The following is a 23522-nucleotide window of genomic DNA, read 5'->3' as shown; positions in this document are numbered from 1 at the left end:
GTGTCCTATTGTAACAGAAAATGACATTTCCCATGATGTCTCTGAGGAGTGTCCTATTGTAACAGAAAATGACATTTCCCATGATGTCTCTGAGGAGTGTCCTATTGTAACAGAAAATGACATTTCCCATGATGTCTCTGAGGAGTGTCCTATTGTAACAGAAAATGACATTTCCCATGATGTCTCTGAGGAGTGTCCTATTGTAACAGAAAATGACATTTCCCATGATGTCTCTGAGGAGTGTCCTATTGTAACAGAAAATGACATTTCCCATGATGTCTCTGAGGAGTGTCCTATTGTAACAGAAAATGACATTTCCCATGATGTCTCTGAGGAGTGTCCTATTGTAACAGAAAATGACATTTCCCATGATGTCTCTGAGGAGTGTCCTATTGTAACAGAAAATGACATTTCCCATGATGTCTCTGAGGAGTGTCCTATTGTAACAGAAAATGACATTTCCCATGATGTCTCTGAGGAGTGTCCTATTGTAACAGAAAATGACATTTCCCATGATGTCTCTGAGGAGTGTCCTATTGTAACAGAAAATGACATTTCCCATGATGTCTCTGAGGAGTGTCCTATTGTAACAGAAAATGACATTTCCCATGATGTCTCTGAGGAGTGTCCTATTGTAACAGAAAATGACATTTCCCATGATGTCTCTGAGGAGTGTCCTATTGTAACAGAAAATGACATTTCCCATGATGTCTCTGAGGAGTGTCCTATTGTAACAGAAAATGACATTTCCCATGATGTCTCTGAGGAGTGTCCTATTGTAACAGAAAATGACATTTCCCATGATGTCTCTGAGGAGTGTCCTATTGTAACAGAAAATGACATTTCCCATGATGTCTCTGAGGAGTGTCCTATTGTAACAGAAAATGACATTTCCCATGATGTCTCTGAGGAGTGTCCTATTGTAACAGAAAATGACATTTCCCATGATGTCTCTGAGGAGTGTCCTATTGTAACAGAAAATGACATTTCCCATGGTGTCTCTGAGGAGTGTCCTATTGTAACAGAAAATGACATTTCCCATGGTGTCTCTGAGGAGTGTCCTATTGTAACAGAAAATGACATTTCCCATGATGTCTCTGAGGAGTGTCCTATTGTAACAGAAAATGACATTTCCCATGATGTCTCTGAGGAGTGTCCTATTGTAACAGAAAATGACATTTCCCATGATGTCTCTGAGGAGTGTCCTATTGTAACAGAAAATGACATTTCCCATGATGTCTCTGAGGAGTGTCCTATTGTAACAGAAAATGACATTTCCCATGGTGTCTCTGAGGAGTGTCCTATTGTAACAGAAAATGACATTTCCCATGATGTCTCTGAGGAGTGTCTTTTTGTAACAGAAATGCAATAACATTCTGGTGGATTATCCCCATTTGCTGCTGCAGTACAGTTCATTGCCTACATCAGTAAAAGATTTCATGCAACACTGAAATAATAAAAAAAGAATATATATTATATATATCACACCATTGTCTATATATATATTATATATATCATATATATATATCATATATATCACACCACTGTCTATATATATATTATATATATCACACCATTGTCTGTTGCCACGTTCTTCATCTCAGCCCCAGTTTATTCGGTGCTCTCTCTAAGGGACAGAAAGCACCAGGAGGAAAATTAAAGGAATTGGTCTGTGTGTGCAATCCTGATTCATAACAGTAATGCTGGCTCCACATTCACAGTTTATAGCTGTAGAGTCATTGAGAATGTGCTGAATCTACCAGCTCAAGCAGAGGGGTGGGGAAACCAATCTGAACAGCACCATCTAATGGTAAACTGGGGGACATTTTGAAAGGTGTCTTTCGCTCTTTCTCAGTCACTTCTGTATATTTCTGGTGCATGATCATTGCTCTCTTGTGACATTTAACCAACTGCTTATTAAAATAATGCAATACAAAATGACATTCAGATAGAGATGTATTGAATGCCACAACAAAGTAGAGAATGAGAGCGCAGAGCAGCAGTTTGCAATGGCTTCGGTTGCCCTCCTGACACAGCACTGCAGTGTTACAGATCATGTCAGCTGCCATAATACCATAACCCGGAGGCCAGGTTGAAGGGATGAAATCATGTTGAACAATATTTTAAATTCTTTTGTACATGAGGTCATGAGATTAGTGGCTCCAGTGAGACAGGACAATGCCGGTGGACTGGCTGCATGCTTGGGTAATTTGGCCCCGGGCCCATCTTCTTCTCTCAAACAGGAAAGAAGCCTGAGCCACATAGCATTGAAGGATAGGGGGAGTGAATTGAGACACAGGGAAGGAAGGACATGCTATATATAGAGGGTCATTAATTAATTGATTAACTTAGAACTGACTGGTGGCTGTTTGTCCTAGGGATAGGATCAGGCATGCTTTATACAGCACCCGTATATGTGTTATTAATATGCTCTTATTTAAACTGTGGTTTTGTGTAGTGATTTTCCATTTGTTCATTCAGAGAAGCCACCCTACCAGGAGTCTTTTCCAAAGTGGTTGAGAAAGGACTTTAAGTTGAAAGCCTGGCCATGATCAAAACTGAAAGAGCAATAGACAACGACACAGAACTCGCACAATAGGGTATTAAACTGGTCAAATGTTCAATATTAAAAACACCTTAGATGGTGTAAAGTCCCCGTTATCATTTTTCAAACATGTCCTTATCTGTTGGCCACTGTGTGCATGCTGAATGTACATGTGAGATCACATTGTACAGTCAGCACAAGCAGTGCATATGCTTTAGGGCTGGACATTAATTGTTATTCTTGAGTAAAAAAAGGCTTTAGATATTATCCTGTAATTGCTTCTGTATATAATACCAGTCAAAAGTTTGAGTACACTTGCTGGAAACTAGGTTTTTTTCATAAGTGACAAAGTTTTATGTCGTATACATTTTTGTAAATACTTGAAAATGAAAACACATGTTACAATATACAAAACAAAACATAACGAGTATCAAAGCAATGTTCAAGAAAATTGAAAATTGTCTCTAAATCTTGGATTCCTCAAAATAGCCACCCTTTGCCTTAATAACAGCCTCACAAACACGAGGCATTCGGTTAACAAGTTTCAGCAGGAAATCACCTGACGTGTCTTCCCAGCTCTTCTGCAGCAATTCCCAGAGATGTAGGGCACTTGTGGGTAGCTTTGCTTTGACACTTCTGTCAAGTTCCTCCCATACAAGTTCTATGGGATTGAGGTCTGGAGACTAGGCAGGCCAGGTCATTAGATTGAGTTGTCCTTCACTTTCCTTCTTCGCCAGATAGTTCTTGCACAACTTTGAGTTGTGTTTTTGGTCATTATCTTGCTGAAGAATGAAGGACTGCCCAACTAGCTGTAATCCTGATGGAATGGCATGCCTCTGAAGTATGCTGTGATAGCCATGCTGGTTGAGCTTGCCATGGACTTGGTAAAGATCACCAACTCTGTCACCAGCAAAGCAACCCCATACCATGACACTGCCTCCTCCATGCTTGACAGTGGGAACCACACATGCAGAACTCATGCGCTCACCCTCTCTGCGTCTTAAAAATACTCATCCATAGGACCGACTTGCATTCCTCAAACGTCCAGTTTCTGTGTTTTTTGGCCCAGGCAAGTCTCTTCCTCTTATTTTGCACTCTTAACAATGGTTTCCTTGCAGCAATTCTTCCAGTTATACCAGCTTCATGCAATCTCCTCTGAACAGTTGATGTTGAAACATCTGTACTTCTAGTGGCATTTAGCTGTGCTTGTATTTCAGGGGCAGTTAATCGCCAGTTTCGCAGACTTGTGACTCGAATGAACTTGTTCTCTGATTCTGAGGTCACTCTTGGCCTGCCTGACCTTGTTAGGTCCTCATGAGTGCCAGTTTCTTCAAATTGTTTGATGGTCTTGGCCACAGCAGTTACAGACACTTGCAAAGTTCTTGCAATTTATCCTAAAGATTGACCTTCATTTCTTAAAGTCTTTTTCTTTGCTTAACTGAGTGTATTTTGCCATTTTCTGCTCCTTTACATTCAGGAATGACAAACTTGTGACTTGGTATCAAGGTATTTTTGTTGACTCCAAGAACCTTTCCTACTTCCCTTCTTGTATGAATGTGTGTGCCTGTGATATGCATGATGAATGAATTCTTACACACCATTTTCCCAAATCACTGCAGTGTATCCCCATTTGTATCCCCATTCTTGGAGAGCAACATAAGCAAAGAGAAAATATAATTAAAAAAACAAAGTTTGTATTATTCATACCTGTGTGCAAAAATCCTTGTTGCTGATAGTAGCTGGTCAGCATTGTATAAAAGATGGCCGAGTGTGATATCTCAGCAACAAAGGCTCTTTGTACAGAGGTATCGGTGCTATTCTTCAGTGTGAGAGGTCCCGGGTTCACGCCTGCCCTCCACTTATATGTGGATTGCCTCGCTCTGAGTGATGTGTTAACCGAGGTTGCTACACTGTGTCAGAAGTGGACGCAGGTACCCTGGCACGCACTCATCGGACTGTAGCCTGGCGAGCAAGTCCAGGGCGGACTTGAGGCTGGCAGGGGAGTGTGTAACGTGCACGGGGGAAGGCAGCAGCAGGGCTGGTAGGTGACGTAATCACATACAGATAAGCCTGATATACGCTCCTTGCAAAGCAGCCGGCTCTTTTGTACAGCGGTATCAGCGCTATGCTTCAGTGCAAGAGGTCCAGGGTTCGCGCCCGCCTGTGTGTAGATTGCCTCGCTCTGTGTGAGGCGCATGCCTGCGTTAACCTAGATCGCTACAGTATATATATATACTGTGTATATATATATATATATATATGTATATGTATCTATCTATCTATCTATATATATTGTAAGGTACCAGGGAGGGGGTTAAAATCCTTCCCTGCTAAAAACCTTGTGAGAATGCACATTTGGGTATTATGGGGTTTAATTGTGTAATTGTTTTATTGTTTAGTAATCCCCTGCACCTGATGGTAGTTGTAAATTAGAGCCAGGTGCAGGGTATTTAAGAGAGGCAGCCAGTCTGTTCCAGGCTGCTGTGCGTAGGGAGGCAGAAGGTGTGGTCTGCTTCCAAGCAGTCAAGGTAAAGTGCTGTGTTAAACCTTGTGAGTTGTGTTTGGGTTACAGGTAAACAGCTTAGCTGTCCTGGTTGAGTTAGGTTCCAGACTGTATAGTTAGTGCTCCAAGAAGGAGCTAGGTGTTTGTTTGTTTTGTTTAATTTATTTGATTTTGTGTTTATTAAAAGTGCGCGTCAGCGCCGTAAAAGATCAATTCGATCTAGTCAATGGTTGTGTCCTGGGTAATCTGACCCAAGGGCATCTGAAATCCATAAGTACGAGGATATACGATATAATATATATATATATATATATATCGTGGCACTTGAGTATAAATAAATAAAACTCTTACATTAGTAAAATAAAGGGGACAAACAAAATCATTCTTTAGCCTTTAGGACCAATAAAAAAAATAATGGATATATTGTCCACGAAAGCACCCAGAACACTAAGCCTCTTGTTATAATCCTGTGTGACTGCACAGAGCATTGTCAACCACCTGCCCTTCTCTCGACAAGGCTGAAAATAGAAGACTCCTGGGTTACTTTCAGTACACACTGTAGTGTGATCACACTCTTATATACAAGGCACTATGCCTATTCCTGCTAGAAGTAATTGTGAGAAAGCCTAAAGCACAAAGCTGTGACACCCTGCCAGATCTCTCCATTTTGTATGGAGGCCAGGCAAGGAGGCGCTGTTGATAGGATCCAGTGGGCTTCAGAACACAGCAGGGGGATTTCATGCAGTACTGTATACCTCACCTCTTAACCCTTTACATACTTGTCCCACAAATAGAAATAATGCAAACTTTCTTATTTGTGCAATGAGGTGCACAGAACAGGGTTTGAAATATACTGGCAGGTGTGTCAGTCTCCGCCTCGTGATGCTCGAGTCACTCTCAAACGTATTTTAAGAAGAACCTGTTTGAACAGCCACTCACTACCTTAAAGGGGTGAGTAGCTTCATGTGTTCACTTTTCCCTTGTCTTTATTTGGTCTTGTGTACTGAAACAGAGTGGGGTCTGATAGTGCCGTAACTCAAGACAGTGCTGCTCTGACAGTGCATTACATACAGTAGATAACGTAAACAGCAGATCCATTACTGCAGCCCCACATCAAACACTCTAACGGGTAAGCTTCTTGTTAGACTAGGGCATTAGTGTAATAAACAAGGGCTGCGCATTCATCCTCAGTGCTTCTGAGCCGGACTGTAATAGGCGCTATTACCAGACTTCCTGCAATAGGAGACCTGGCATTCCAGTATTGAGCTATTATCCCTAGCCACTATAATGGCTTACAGTACATGTGCAGTTCCAGTATATACCAGCCAGCTTGTCTCACTTTATGAACATACTTTCTACTTGCCAAGGTCTGTTTTTTCAAGTGTTAATTGTCATATCTATCAATCTTTGAGAAACTAATTTCATGTGGTTTCTATGGGAACACGTTCTATAGGTGAACATGACAAACGGGGATGGGGGAGGTGCGGGGAGGATATGACAGAGATGCAGGACAGTTTGTTTTACTTACAGGACATGGTTTAGTACAAAGGGACACTGTTAGCACAAGGACAGCTGTGTTGGCTTTTGGAGAAAGACTTCCAGAGTTTGGCATACCAGTGATATCATAATTGTACAAACCAATTGACAGTGACAATAAAATGCAATGTCATAGCAAACCCAGAGAGCAATCATTTCTAAGGAGAGCTGGTTACCATGTGCAGCTCAAGGTACGATGCAGGCTGTTATAGGTGTTAAAGACCAGGGTGATGCACAGCGCTGCAGCTCAGGGTACGATGCAGGCTGTTATAGGTGTTAAAGACCAGGGTGGTGCACAGCGCTGCAGCTCAGGGTATGATACAGGCTGTTATAGGTGTTAAAGACCAGGGTGGTGCACAGCGCTGCAGCTCAGGGTATGATACAGGCTGTTATAGGTGTTAAAGACCAGGGTGGTGCACAGCGCTGCAGCTCAGGGTATGATACAGGCTGTTATAGGTGTTAAAGACCAGGGTGATGCACAGCGCTGCTCACTCTTTTTGCTACCCTTCATGCTTTTGGTTCATTCCACAAAATTCAGAATTAATTAATGAAGGACCAAAACCCCAACATTACAGTAGTTCTTGTGTCTATGGTGCAGCACTAATGGCAGGGAATTAATAGCTCAGAGTGGCCAGCCTGTTCACAGATCTCAATGTGATGAGCCAGGAGCTGTATGAAATCCCTGCTGTACACAGCACTCGGCTGGAGGTTGAGCTGGGTTTAATAATTAAACCCAGAGAGCAGCAGACAGGGAGCCCTCAGACCTCTTCAATCAGCACCCATTATTATCACAGCTCGTTTCCAGTACTCCGGTGTCAGAGAATATGTGTTCCCCCAGGAACAAATATTTGTTCCCCTTATTTTTTGGGGGATAAAGTAATCTTTCTTTGTATATAAGTCTATATCCAAGCACTTTCAACTAAAACCTTAATATTAAGACCACTTTCCCCAACCTAAACCCAAACACTAAACTTGTACCATCCAGTCCCCTCTGACAGGTTCCACTGGGGGTACAAATATTCAGGGGAACCAATATCTGTTTACACCAGACTTCCAACCCTACACCAGCGTATATAATTACTGCTATAGCAAGAGACCAGGTGAACCAGAGTCAATATAACATATACTGTACAGTATGTTATAATACATTTCTATATCATAGCAGTGCATTGAATTCACTTCTAAACTGATAAACATAGAGCCCACAACACTGGCAACGCACCATGTCAGCTGCAATGGTTAGCGTGAACGAGATATATTTTGTGTGCATGTATTTTCACACCACAGTGACTGGCAGTATGATACAGCCAGCGGGAGTAGAAATTTCCATTCATGTAACCACATATGTTTCATCCTGCATTAACTGACAGATGCACTTAGAATTGAATATAATAATAAAAAGGCTCAGGAAGCCACTGAGGCCAGAGGATAAAAATTCAAATACGGTGTTGTTTTTTTTTTTTCATGAATGCCAAAAAAAAAAAAAAATAATAATTATCAATATCAGTGGTTATGTAGAGTCTAGGGAGTCCCCCTTATACTAGTATAGCAGCAGTGCACTGTGTCATCCCAGCACTACATTATTGCATTAGATTCTAGGGAGTCCCCCTTATACTAGTATAGCAGCAGTGCACTGTGTCATCCCAGCACTACATTATTGCATTAGATTCTAGGGAGTCCCCCTTATACTAGTATAGCAGCAGTGCACTGTGTCATCCCAGCACTACATTATTGCATTAGATTCTAGGGAGTCCCCCTTATACTAGTATAGCAGCAGTGCACTGTGTCATCCCAGCACTACATTATTGCATAGATTCTAGGGAGTCCCCCTTATACTAGTATAGCAGCAGTGCACTGTGTCATCCCAGCACTACATTATTGCATTAGATTCTAGGGAGTCCCCCTTATACTAGTATAGCAGCAGTGCACTGTGTCATCCCAGCACTACATTATTGCATTAGATTCTAGGGAGTCCCCCTTATACTAGTATAGCAGCAGTGCACTGTGTCATCCCAGCACTACATTATTGCATTAGATTCTAGGGAGTCCCCCTTATACTAGTATAGCAGCAGTGCACTGTGTCATCCCAGCACTACATTATTGCATTAGATTCTAGGGAGTCCCCCTTATACTAGTATAGCAGCAGTGCACTGTGTCATCCCAGCACTACATTATTGCATTAGATTCTAGGGAGTCCCCCTTATACTAGTATAGCAGCAGTGCACTGTGTCATCCCAGCACTACATTATTGCATTAGATTCTAGGGAGTCCCCCTTATACTAGTATAGCAGCAGTGCACTGTGTCATCCCAGCACTACATTATTGCATTAGACTCTAGGGAGTCCCCCTTATACTAGTATAGCAGCAGTGCACTGTGTCATCCCAGCACTACATTATTGCATTAGACTCTAGGGAGTCCCCCTTATACTAGTATAGCAGCAGTGCACTGTGTCATCCCAGCACTACATTATTGCATTAGATTCTAGGGAGTCCCCCTTATACTAGTATAGCAGCAGTGCACTGTGTCATCCCAGCACTACATTATTGCATTAGACTCTAGGGAGTCCCCCTTATACTAGTATAGCAGCAGTGCACTGTGTCATCCCAGCACTACATTATTGCATTAGATTCTAGGGAGTCCCCCTTATACTAGTATAGCAGCAGTGCACTGTGTCATCCCAGCACTACATTATTGCATTAGATTCTAGGGAGTCCCCCTTATACTAGTATAGCAGCAGTGCACTGTGTCATCCCAGCACTACATTATTGCATTAGACTCTAGGTAGTCCCCCTTAACCTAATCCCAGTTGTTGTTTGTCTTGTTACTTGTTACTTTTTTAAAGGGAAGGTGTCACCACATTTAAAACTGAACCCTGGGGTAACTAATAGAATTGTATTACTATGGCCATTCCACAGCAGAGCTCTCAACATGCATGCATGTTAAAAATCTGATTCATTCTTACCCTAAACATATACATACTGTATAATTCATAGCAGATAGGTTATTTATTCATGCATACAGCATGAAAAGTGCAACTGAAATGACAGGCTAATGTGCTTTGTAGAATTCCATTCTGATTATTGCATCTTACTTTTATCATGCATAATAATCCCTTTAATTTCAAGTGTGTTATATTTTGTAGTCCACAGTAAATTCAAAGACAAGGATCAGGTTCTCATTATAACCTCAGACTGTAAAGTAGTCATGTACGCAGCAGCTCACCCTTATTTTGGTGAGAATTCATTACTTAGCTGAATCATTAATGTAAATGACAAACACAATCCTCACCGGGCACTTCATTACGATGAAACCAGAGGTCAAGAAATGATTGATTCAGTTATACTGGTAACATTCTTTACACTCCTTGTCTCAAACTGCAAAACATCACTGTCTAAAATCCAGTGGATCATGCAGGTTCAAAAAGCTGCTGTTTGTCATCAGGAACTACTGTCAGTTAACTACGAAGAAGCAGAAACTGTAATCAGAGACGTGTTGCCATTTGCTACTGTTTTAAGAGTACTGAACTCTGCATGAAGAAAACCATTTTAAAAACAAAACAAACAAAAAAAAATCCTCCAAAGAAAGGAAATAAAGTTCAGCACCTTCCGGAGCAAAATTATTAAAACCAGGTCTGCACACTCACCTCTAGGAAAGCTGGGGGAACTTCCCTCAGTCAATCGCTCCCCTGTTGATAAACCATTCACAGAGCTTCAGCACAGGCAAATACAGTGATCAGCATTCGCAACCCAGATCAGAGGAGCCAGGATCAGGTGTTTACATCAGCAGCATTCTCCAGAGTGCCCAACACAACATTCATGCAGACAGAGCGAGCGAGAGGTACTGTTGACTGTCCTGTGCGCCTGTGTGTGTGTGTGTGTGTGTGTGTGTGTGTGTGTGTGTGTGTGTGTGTGTGCGTGCGAGTGTGAGGGTGTGTGTTCCTCTTGTTTGATTGAGATCTGGCGCTTTTCCAGTAGCTGGAGCCAAGAGGTCAATAGCTGCAGCACTAATGAGAGATATTGCTGTTCCAGAGACACTGACAGCAAGAAAGTATCAGAGCAATTAGACTGCCTCTTTAACTGAGACGCATTCTTTCTTTCCTTGGCTATGCTCTTTGCTTTCCTGGGTCAGGCGCATGCGACTTGATTAGGTATTGTGTCAGGGAAACATGCTAACTGTTACCTGCCAGGGAATAATCGCGTATGCGTTTTGAGGTCAGATAATGTCTCCCTTTTAAAATATAGACAAATTATTTTACAATTATGCAATCTAATACATATTTAATTATAGTGCTGCTATTCTTACAGTGGCTTTTTAAAAAAGAACCAAGTAACAAAAGATATTTTACATTAAGTATCTCTAATTACTCTGTATTTACATAGTAAATGCATGTGCACTTACACAGAATTACAATGTTATTATGCACAGTTACAATGTACTTAATGTGTAAGTCGTGTTGCACAATATAACCCTATAAAAAATGTGCATGATCTAACCTGAATCCTAACCCTATCTCTAACCCTAACCCTTTTCTGATACAACTGTGTCCTTACACATATCCTGCAATTCTGAGGTTTCTTTCTCCATATTTTAATAACACTGAAAATTCACACACGCTCCTTTACCACATGAAATCTTTATTCATGTTTATCACTCTCTACTGTGAAATTCCGTATCGAAATGTCACCAATGATTTTACATTTGAGATGTCACGAATCCAGTTTGAGTTCAGTTAAACCCCTCTACACTGAAACAAATACACAACAAGTGCATGTAAATGCTATCAATAGAAAAGCATTCACTGATAGACAGATAGGCAGATAAGCTGCTGTTATAAATGAATTCTCCAGGGTTTCCACTTTCCTGACAGATTGAACGATGCATTTCCATACTTGATAGAAGTCCCTGGAACTCAAACACACTCTTTCTTGACACACAAGGTAGTTGATGAATGCAGTTTCAGTCTCTCCAAGTCAAACATACTCTCTTGACACACAAGGTAGTTAGTTGAAAAATGCAGTTTCAGTCAGGAAACTCATGCAATAAATTATTTATTAAAACACACGCTAGACAACACGACTACATTATACATATTTGGGCCCAACATTCAAATGAATGAATCTCTGTTAAATGAGGCAACCCCACGCAGTCCGCAGACAGTATATACAGTATGTGCAATACATACGTATTCTCTTAATGGAGTTCATACTTTTCTATTTAATGTTCATTTCTCATATTGATCTTTTAAAGGGGGATTATGATATCGTTTGATTGCTAGGGACCAAGTAATGCCGCAGGCTAGTTCACTAGCTTTTCATTCCTTTCATCTCTGGATGCTGGGTTATAGGTCACAAGTTAAATTAATTTAGTGGTATCAGCTGATATCAGAACACATGTTAAAACCGCTACGCAATTATCCGCAATTTGTCACATTTTTCAGCTGCTGTCTGGGAAAAGCCCATTACTGTGTGGCAGGTGGTGTGTGGGTCAACAATGTGACCCCTGTAGGAAAGCTGTCCTCCAGGAAGCCAGGTTGGGTGGGGGTGGGGTGGGGGGGTCGGATAGCTGAGCTCAGAGTGGCCTCCAAAAAATACAAGATTTTTTTAATTTTAATTTCCATGATCATTTGATAAGTAAAACAATAATTGCAAGCTTTCTACAGAACTGATTGACAGCAAATCTGCTAATCGGAACTAAGAAAATCTAAAACATTTTTTTGAGACAGTATTTCAAACCTGTAACTACCTATTAATCACTCAAAAACTCGATGACTGGTTAATGTGTCAGGAACATTCCACTTTGAATTATTTAACCTACATTTTTGTTTCAGATATCTTTAAGTCAGGTTAAAACTGAGGGAGGTGGTGGGACCCCCAGCCAGCATGATGTTTCTCTTGACTGGCCTGGATATTTGCTCAGTGGTTAAGACAGCTCTTGAGGAATGTGAGGTCTGCAGTTCATGCCCAGCCTGTTATAAGTTACGCTCAGGCATTGGAGCTGTCATGATGCCTGACGGCAGTGTATTGCTTAATACAGCTTCCATTGATGGAGACCTCCAAGAATGACCAGGGAAACCCACCTCCATGTGAGGATTGTATACTGTGTGGGGGAGAAGGAGAAGGGAATTCTCATTGGGGGTTCCTACTGTTTGCAGTTTTTGCTTCCTTTTTCCAGAGGCTGTCTGTAGTGCACAGCCGGGCTGCAGCAGCCACAGGCTTCCCTGAAGCCAGCACCTGCTAGCATCTCCCTCACACATGCTCCCAGGGAGCTCCAGGGAATTCACACATCTATCTTCCACATGGGCCAGCACTCAAGCCTTATCCCTCGCACACTGGCACTCGCTGGAATTCAAGGCCAACAGTGATTCACATTAACCAGCAAAGCAGTTACAATGCCCTTACCATTTTAAAACAGTTCCTACGCTAACAGTAGCATGCAGTTCTGTGATTGTGAGGCTGACCTACTGTCTTTATTCATAAAGAACGAACATGTAAGCAAATAGAATGTTTGCCAAATGCATGTCAAGGCTATATATACAGCTCTGGAAAAAATTAAGAGACCACTGCAAATTTTTCTTAAATCAGCATCTCTACATGTATGGCAGCCATTCCATTCCAGTGTCTGTTGAATTCCAACACAGGTACACCTCATTCTACTGAATGAGGTACTGATTAGGGGATCACCTGAACCAAATCTTATTTAACAAGGAAAAGTATAAAAACCACTCCTGTGGTCATCACTATCCTCTTGCAATAGGACCAGCTGGATGGTAAAACAGTGCTTGTAGTACCTCAAAAGTAATTGGAATAAAAAAAAAACTATTGACCATGCCCAAAGAGTTGAAAAGGAAAGTTCTGAGTGAGGAAAAGAAGAGTTCAATTCTGGCTTTACTGGCAGAGGGATACAGTGAGCGTCGGGTTGCTTCCATCCTTAAAATTTCAAAGACGGAGGTTCATAAGAACAAGGTCAAGCAGCACACATTGGGGACAACAAAGCTACAGACCGGCAGAGGGCGAAAACGACTCTACACTGACCGGGATGACCGCCAACTCATTCGAATGTTTACTCAGCAACCGTAGGATGACATCAAGTGACCTACAAAAAGAATGGCAAACGGCAGCTGGGGTGAAGTGCACGGCGAGGACGGTTCAAAACAGGCTCCTAGGGGCAGGGCTGAAGTCGTGCAAAGCTAGAAAAAAGCCCTTCATCAATGAGAAGCAAAGAAGAACCAGGCTGAGGTTTGCAAAAGACCATAAGGATTGGACCGTAGAGGACTGGAGTAAGGTCATCTTCTCTGATGAGTCAAATTTTCAGCTTTGCCCAACACCTGGTCGTCTAATGGTTAGACAGAGACCTGGACAGGCCTACAGGCCACAATGTCTCGCACCCACTGTGAAATGTGGTGGAGGATCGGTGATGATCTGGGGGTGCTTCAGCAAGGCTGGAATCGGGCAGATTTGTCTTTGTGAAGGACGCATGAATCAAGCCAAGTGCAAGGTTGTCCTGGAAGAAAACTTGCTTCCTTCTGCTCTGACAATGTTCCCCAACTCTGAGGATTGGTTTTTCCAGCAGGACAATGCTCCATGCCACACAGCCAGGTCAATCAAGGTGTGGATGGAGGACCACCAGATCAAGACCCTGTCATGGCCAGCCTGAACCCCATTGAAAACCTCTGGAATGTGATCAAGAGGAAGATGGATGGTCACAAGCCATCAAACAAAGCCGAGCTGCTTGAATTTTTGCACCAGGAGTGGCATAAAGTCACCCAACATCAATGTGAAAGACTGGCGGAGAGCATGCCAAGACGCATGAAAGCTGTGATTGAAAATCAGGGTTATTCCACCAAATATTGATTTCTGAACTCTTCCTAAGTTAAAGCATTAGTATTGTGTTGTTTAAAAATGAATCTGAACTTATTTTCTTTGCATTATTCGAGGTCTGACAACACTGCATCTTTTTTGTTATTTTGACCAGTTGTCATTTTCTGCAAATAAATGCTCTAAATGACAATATTTTTATTTGGAATTTGGGAGAAATGTTGTCAGTAGTTTATAGAATAAAACAAAAATGTTCATTTTACCCAAACACATACCTATAAATAGTAAAACCAGAGAAACTGATAATTTTGCAGTGGTCTCTTAATTTTTTCCAGAGCTGTGTGTATATATATATATATATATATATATATATATATATATAATACTAGTGTTTCCTTCACTCCTTGAAGGTGAAATTATCAGGGTGTAAAAGACTGAAAGTTGATTTCTAAAACTTGTATAAGCAGACTGAAAATTTGCCCTTTTTTTGTTAAAAACAACCACCTCACACATTCCTTGCAGACGAGACAGGTACGTTTATTACCCTCATTAGAGGAGGTTCTAATCCATGATCAGATGGGTTCTTGCACTACAGCTGTTGATTCTGCAAAAGCTGATCCCTAAGGGCTTCTTATAGCTGGCATGCTTTAGCTCCTAGTGTCTGTGGTTTGCATCAGGTATTCAGAGCCTAACCTGTGTTTGATTATCGGTCATGTTCTGTGCACACTATGAACTACGAACTCCTCCGTAATAGATATTACTGCATTGTCATTGTTCAGCAAATTCAGCATGTTGGTTTTCAATCTACTGGACGTGTGTTTTTTTGTTTCGACAAACAAGGCAACCCTGGTAACGAGGTGATGAACTCACCACACTTCTCCTGTGTAAATCTTTTAAATAAAAGAGTGATTGCTCCCCAGCTAGTTGCTTTGTGTACTGTACCTTCCAAAACTGATCAACACTGATCGGCCGTTCCAAGGCCACCTCCCCCCCTAAAACATAACCACCCATGCTGAAGTCCATACAGTCCCATTTTCTCCCAATCCTTCGGGTGAGCTTGAGGATGGGTTGATTCCTCTCGCTCTGGACATAGCACCAGTTCCTCTGGTGCAGGAGACTGTGGGTATTTTCTCGCTGACTCCTTCCACTTCTCGTTTGGCTCACGTTCTGGTAATCCCATCTCCAATCTCCATTTCTTGTTCTGCTCTACTTGAGCAGCAGTGTTTATATTTATTTGGGCAATTAAATCTTTCTGATCCATATTTGATCATTTGTCGAGTCAGAAGGGCACATCTGACAACATATGTAAAAGCCGACTCGCCACTCAGATTCGCTCGGGATCTTTTCCCTTCTAAAATCACGACCCAACAGGATTTGAAAGAATAGCACTGACGCGCACTTTTAATTATACAAAATAAACAATGAAAACAAAACTACACAGTTCCTTCGGAGCTCTTACTACACAGTTCATGCAGGATCCTGACTAGCTCGTAGGACGGCAAAGCTGTTTACCTGCCAAATAAACAAAATAAACCACACAGGTTTAACATAGCACTTATGGTACCTGTATGACTGCTTGGAAACAGAGCACAGCTTCTGCTTCCTTCTATTCAGCAGCCCTGGGCAGACTAACTGCACCTCTTAAATACCCTGCACCTGGTTCTAATTTACAATGTGACCCATGTGCGGGTGATAATTAACCCCCTCCCTGCCGTGTGACTATATATATATATATATATATATATATATATATATATATATATATATATATATATTTACAGGAGGGTGAGGAGCCATCGGAGAAGCACCTCATCTAATTTAATGAAGCACTGTATAAAGGGAGGGGAAACCCTGCAGTCAGGGCTACTGCTACTGCTGAGTGACCCAGGCTGTGTAAAACCGTATGTGTCGAGTGAGGTACCGTGTAATCCTGTGTAATCCTGTGTAATCCCGTGTAATCCTGTGTAATCCTGTGTAATGTTGTGTAATCCTGTGTAATCCTGTGTAATGTTGTGTAATCCTGTGTAATCCTGTGTAATGTTGTGTAATGTTGTGTAATGTTGTGTAATCCTGTGTAATGTTGTGTAATCCTGTGTAATGTTGTGTAATCCTGTGTAGTACTGCGTAATGTTGTGTAATCCTGTGTAATCCTGTGTAATGTTGTGTAGTACTGCGTAATGTTGTGTAATGTTGTGTAAATCTGTGTAATCCTGTGCAATCCTGTGTGTGTGTTTGTGTTTTAACCTTGTCGACGGTGTAAAGACAAGTATTTGTTTGTTTTAACTGGTAAACGGTGTATCCATCCCGTTTGGTTAGTTGAGGGAATTTGTAAATGTTTAGTAAGTGCTCTGAAAAGGAGTTAGGATTTTGTTTTGTTTGTCTTTATTTTGTGTAAAATAAATGTGCACAGCAGCGCTTAAATATATATATGTGTGTGTGTTTAGTGGATATTGGATTGATATGGTCTTCACCCAGTAGCTAGGGCAGCTGCTGTATTTGTCATAAATTCCTTCAGGAGGATAGCAGTTCACAATTAGATGAGCAGTCCTCTAAAATGTGAGCCCTATCCATCCACCAACCAGAAAGCGCCACTGCAGGGAACTACCATTCAGAAATGACAGGTGAAAAAACATATTGAAACTGTTTCAGAGTGTTTTACAAATGAGAACAAGAAAAATATAAATAAACCCTCTCTGAAACAGTTAAAAAAGATTACAGAAAATTTAAACTTCATTAAATTACTCAAAATCGTCTGCAAATAATGCCAATGTACCTACTGCTGTGCATCAACCTGACTGAACGATATAATACCTCATAGACATTACTGAGAACAGCAGCAAAGCTTCTTCAAAGCAGACCAATGCGTAGCCCTTCAACTATAAACGTCTTTCAAAGCAAGCAGTTTCATGTGGATTCATCTTTGCTGTAAGTTATGTTTTTCCTAATAGCAGTTCAAAGGCTAAAGCTGTTGAGTGTTACCCCTGTAAGCAGCGACTCTAATGATTCTCCTGTTTTCATTATGCTTACAGCTGCTTAATAAGAACAAAGAAACTCTTAACGCATTACAGAGTACCCCGGAGGTCACTGGAGTATGAACAGTGTGCTAGGTAGAATTTACTTCATCCTGAATGAAGTGCAGAATCTCAATTACAGCATGTAGTGTAGCCTCATGGCTGCTGCATAGCTGTGCTGACTGTAATGTTTGCAATTATATAGAAATGTACTGTTCTGTTTTTTAAAGGACTGCCTATGTTACTGCTGGCTGACATGTGTGCTTGGCTATTACAGGGTTACAGATATAGGTGATACTGTAGGTGGCACAGAGGTTAATTACAGCAGCATCATTCTGATTCATTTGGAGAATGATCTTTCTTCCCCACAATGTTGGTTTATTTGAAATGAATTACCATATAAACAATCGCACATAACTGAGCTAGTGTGTACCCGTAAATGAATCTGGATTTTGAGACTGTCACAACAGTCACCCAGCATGTCCATGGCTCCAGGGCACTGTCTGGAAAAAATAGCGTCTGAATTCAATTAACCTTTTAGCTGGGAAAAAATGATTTGGTGAATGACACGTTCAAGCAATTTGGAGAAACTCTTATCAATTAGGATAGAATAAGCAATAAGCAAAGCTTGAGTGATGATATGCTCATGGAACCACATTAAATATAGCTGAATAAAATCAACTGATCCTGCAGCATAATAATAACAAACTATACCAGAAACATACTAGCTGTGACATCAGCAATTGAACAAAGTCTATCCTGGGCTCAAATAACTAGAAAAGTTTCTCATAGTAAAAGCATAGCAACGTGTAATAAAGCACAGTGAAAGCATGGTAAAGCACAGGTAAGCATTGTAAAGAATAGTGATGTATGGTAAAGCATATTACAAAACATGGCAAACCAGGATAAACCATAGTAAATACATAGCATAAGTAGCAGAACGATCGCTTTGCCTAATATAACAGTGTCTGCTGTATAAATTCAATCCAGGCTTTCCCATGTGTGGTCACAGAATTTAATGAAAAACTATTGTGTTTCCATTCTAATTCCAGTGTATCCCAGACTCCCAAAGCCCAAGTCTATATTCCATACTTTATGAAGCCTGGGGACTTAAGAGAATTCAACTTTAATAAAACAAATATGATTTTATTATTCACTCTGTGTAGTCGACCACGTGATCTGGTTCAAATTAGTAAAAGAAAACAAGAATCTTGGGAATGGGTGGTTGAAGAAAGGATCTTTCTTCTGGAATAGTTACTAGTAATGCCAAAATAATAATCTGACAGAAACAACGACTGAGAATAACAGTGAACCCACGTGATAGGGTATTAAACAAGAACAATGAAGACACTATAAACCATCCCTTTAATTCAACTGCTGCTTACGCTGCCTAATGATAATGGTGTAAGAGTCAACAGCAACACACTTATCACTGCAGATTAAGGACAGTTCATTCACAGTGCATTACATACATAATGCATAAATGCATAATGAGAGATCAGTAAATTATTTAATTAAGTTACCAATCGCAACCTTTCTCTGTTGATTACATAAAGCATCTATATGCAGTCATCAGGGGCAGTGTTTATTTTTAATGAAAAGCATTTTCGTTGTGCTTAAGAGCTCCTGAACTATATTAAATAGCTTTTTCATTGGATTTAGTTTTGCAAAATTAAAAGGTGTTTTCCTTTTTTTTTTTTTTAAAGACTAAACTGTTTGTAAACACCTCTTGTCCTAAAACTGTTTGAAATGCCCTATTGTCCCAATACTTTAAGGAGGGGTGTGAACAGGCTGACTGTAGTGGTGATGTCAGGCCAGAAAGGAACACACAGATAGGAACACACAGATAGGAACACACAGATAGGAACACAGATAGGAACACACAGAAAGGAACACACAGATAGGAACACGGATAGGAACACACAGATAGGAACACACAGATGGGAACACAGAGAAAGGAACACACAGATGGGAACACACAGATAGGAACACAGATCGGAACACACAGAAAGGAACACACAGATAGGAACACAGATAGGAAGACACAGAAAGGAACACACAGAAAGGAACACACAGATAGGAACACACAGATAGGAACACACAGGTGCTGGCGGTGAAACTGGGACGCAGTATCTGTGCTCAGTGTGTTTACTGAATGAAACAAATAAAAGATTTAAACAAAAACAGCACACGGCACTTGAGACCAAAATAAACAGACAAACAAAACAGACTAACACTATACAAACAATGGACGAACAGACAAACACTGTGAGTTAAAACAAACAAGTATTGTGCTGGTCCTTCCATCACGAAATAACAATTATTATTAATGACTTATTTTACTTTATTTTACCCTCCTTCTCTCTCCTGTTCTCTACTCACCGAACACCCAACCCGAGTGAGTGTAACATTGCATTATGCAGGTGTGCCGAGACTCGATTGCTAATCAATCATTCAATTTGGAATCTCGGTACATCTGCACGTAAACTAATTTGTGCACTTCCCCGTGTTCACATACAAATACCCCTTTTAATCAGCATGTTGTGCCATCCTTGTGTCTAAATGCAATTATATATTTGAAATCGCTTGTGCTACACGGACCCATTTATATCCTGTGCACCAACATGTACACACCAACACTAACACACCACACGCAACACATGACACAAAATACATACAGGGGCGGGGCATACTGCCACAAGGGGTTTGTGATGTTTATTTGTTGTTGATATTGTTATTATTTGCAGGACTATATTATTACTATTCTTCTTCTTATCCTTGTTAATAATAATAATAATAATAATAATAATAATAATAATAATAATAATAATAATAATATACCCTTTATCGAAGTTTACTGTGGTTAATTTTCACAATACTGCAGCTTACCATAAAATGGGGCGGAGCATCGACAATCTCTGATCAACCAAGTAAAAGGAAACATCGGATCTTGATCAGTGCCCTGGTGCCTGATGTGAACCTGAAGTAACAAGCTGAGACAAACAGAGCTCTCTTTGATGAGCTGTCAGTGTTAATGTTGGCTTGGTCTACAAGAGAGAAGCCACTGCAGCAACCCATATTACCCCAGCACCTGTGCATAAAACCACAATATTCCAGTAATGTATTCAAGCTCAATTATATGCTGATGTAGGCTCGTTTGATCAGGGAAGCAAAAGGAGGGGGGGGGGGGCTACTGAAGACTGAATGCAATCAGTCAGCAATTACACATGATTACTCTTGTGATCACGAGAAACCCACACGCACACACAAGATGTGTCTGAAGATAGATGGCATTGTTTCACCCAGGCTGAGTTGCCATGGCTCACTTGGCATTGACGCTGTAGGCAGCTGTGCTTTTCCTTTGAGCAACGGCAGAGTGGTTGACACGGCCTCTCTATTCTCTCAACTTTCTGTACTCTTCTCTTGCCTCGTTTGTGGAGGACGCGTTTGGAGAATAGCACAGGCACTGACAGCTGTCTTCCAGGTACACCCAGGGTGTCTCTGGAACAATCCTTTGAGATGCCCCCCCTGCAGCATCATCCAATCTCTTTAGACAGGCATCAAGTCTGAATTATAAACACTTTGAGCAACCGTGGCATAAATTAAAACTAAAATCAGTCAATATGTTTTATTGCAAAAATAGGTCTACCGCTGCTGTAGCTCAAATATATAAATATATATTTTTTGACAAGCCTTATTTTAGAGTACAGGACTGTCTGTGTATTTCTGGGGTTACAGTTTTTATTACAAAACTTTATAGAATTAGGTCACTACCAAATATGACACTAAGTTTGCAAATAGGCCAAACCTCTTAACACTGAAAAGCCTCAGCTTTGAACCCTTCATTGTGTATTTCTGTTGATGTATGCTACACTGGGCTTCTTCACAAAAAAAACATTCACAAAAACCAGAAATAAGGCCATCAGGAAAACCGTTAACAAAAAAGCATTCAGCAAGAAAGGTGATGCATTTTTAACCCATCCTGTAGAGCCAACATAATTAATTATACTCTCCAGGGATTTGAAAGGACAGACATTAGCATCTATCCTCTAATCTAATATGTGTTCCTGTTCAGTACCCTGTTACATTCAATACCCTATTACATGTGCTCTTTATCTTTCTCCATTGCTGTTTCAGTTCCAATCACTGGGGCGGTTGTGAGGATGGGAGGGAGGGAAGCACAGGTTTGTATTTATATTTTAAATGTACTTTTTATTGATTCTTCCAATTTTTTTATTTTTTTATTTTGATTCAGATTACAACTATGCACATACATCATATGAATTAAAAAAGGAATATGTAAGAAGCATCACTTCTGTTTTACATTGTGATCCTTATTCATTATCTTGAACAATGTATTTGGGAACAAAAATGGCATTTTACAAATTGTTTTTTCTATTTCTTCCCATATCCTGTGTGTCCTATCTGCATTGAATTCTAAGTTGAGAACAGGCCAGCGTCATGACTTTTCAACACTTGCCTGCTGCTTCCTCTCCACACCTCACACAAAATGAGATCTCAGGATACTTTGATCAAAGGCTCCAATTGTAAAATGCTATTGAGAATTTCCATAGAAATAGGTCTTTGATTAACAGATTGTTGATAGAAGAAGGCATCCATTTTTTGAAAGCGCACCTCGGACATCATACTTTTCCTTAAAGTAGTTGCTATGAACAGCTCCCACGTCTCACTTGCTGTGAGGTCCTGTTTGCAGATTTTACAAGCAACCTGGGCTAAACCACAAAGATAAGTGTTATGGTTTCATTAACAATGAGGCACTCAGGTGGTGGTTTAACAGACCTGGTTAGCACTAGTCTTAGTCTACCTTAGCGAAGATATTTTACAGTCCAAGATTAGTGCTAATCAGCTTTGTGAAACCTTAGGGAAACGTTAAATAACTACACATGAAATCTGTTTTAATGTTTTTCTTTCACCTTTCCCAACACTTATGTATAATGCAATCCATCTAAGTGGTTCTGAGCTCTGCGCTTCAGTACTGAGAAGATGTAATCTATATGTTTAGCTGTTTACTGCTGGCTGTAGGCAGCCAAGTGACTGCCCAGATTTTGGTTCCCTCATTCCAGAAATCCCCTGTGGTGCTACAATCTGTGAGCCCTGATGAATTACCCTGCTCTACACTGTAGCCAACAGAAACAGACTCTCGAAAATCAACCAAGAACGGTAGATATGATAGTTAATCTGTTATCATGCAAGTGGTGGGGCACTTTACAGCTGGCATGCAGACATTACAACCTGCTGGAAAGGGGGTTATGGGTCCTTACGAGGGTAGACTGCCAATCATCTATTGCCTGAACAAGAGCACTTCTGGAGCAAGTCTGGTCTTTAACAGATGACCATCCACAGAACACCTGCCATTTCTGTTTAAAAGGAATTAACTCCCCAATCAGATAAGCTGACATCCAGAAAATAGGTTTCTCTTGAAAAGCATACAGTTTAATGCATGACAAGCAATGCCGAGAGTCAATACACATTCAAAGACTGAGGCACAGCATTGCTAGATGTTGATTAAACTGCATGTCCTAGGATCTCACCTTCTGGGCCAGCACCTCAATTGAGGTGGGCTTGGTCTATGTAGTATTGGGTAGCCAATAGGTTCAGCATAATGGGCTGAGTCTCGCCCCTAGACCACACTGTTGTCATCACATAGATTTTAATAGCAATGCATGTAGTATTGTTACTACAGTAACAGCATTTTATAATGGCTTTTTTTTTTTTTTTTTTTTATTAAGACAGGGTGTTGAAATTTAACCTGCATTAAAGTACACTTGTCTTTTCTCTTTCATTTACCTCAAGATAGGCCCTAGAATGTTTCCATGGAAACCTAGCTACTGCAAGGCACAGGGCAAAGCGCATATTAAAACTCTGTGGAAATTGTATTTGTTTTTGTTGATAATTTAGAGCAAAGTGGTATTTAGTTTCAGACAGTTGGATTTCGCAGTAACTCAGTTCTAATCCGACCTAAAAACGTCAGTCCTGCCTCCACAATGGAACAGGAGCTCTATTTATAAATTATGTATCTAGGTATGAGCATAATTCTGCCACAAGTGAATAGAAAGGTGTTTCTTTCCTTGAACTCAATACAAAGCAAGAG

General features: G+C 40.7%; 1 protein-coding gene across 3 annotated transcripts in view; it reads right to left on the bottom strand.

Moving 5' to 3' along the window:
• LOC121318010 (protein shisa-like-1a) overlaps nt 1-23522 on the bottom strand; it is an 85644-nt gene that overhangs the window by 30579 nt on the left and 31543 nt on the right. For 2 of the 3 annotated variants that reach the window (XM_041254178.1, XM_041254176.1), the window contains exon 1: nt 10229-10455. The exons of the other annotated variant lie outside the window; for it this stretch is intronic. The gene's annotated coding sequence lies outside the window, so the exon portion shown is untranslated. Of the gene's footprint in view, nt 1-10228; nt 10456-23522 lie in introns of those variants that run through there. 3 annotated transcript variants of the gene reach the window in all.

This window comes from Polyodon spathula, chromosome 7 (genome assembly GCF_017654505.1).
Source record: "Polyodon spathula isolate WHYD16114869_AA chromosome 7, ASM1765450v1, whole genome shotgun sequence".
In the NCBI taxonomy this organism is placed as follows: domain Eukaryota; kingdom Metazoa; phylum Chordata; class Actinopteri; order Acipenseriformes; family Polyodontidae; genus Polyodon; species Polyodon spathula.
This window is presented reverse-complemented; position numbering and strand designations above follow the sequence as displayed.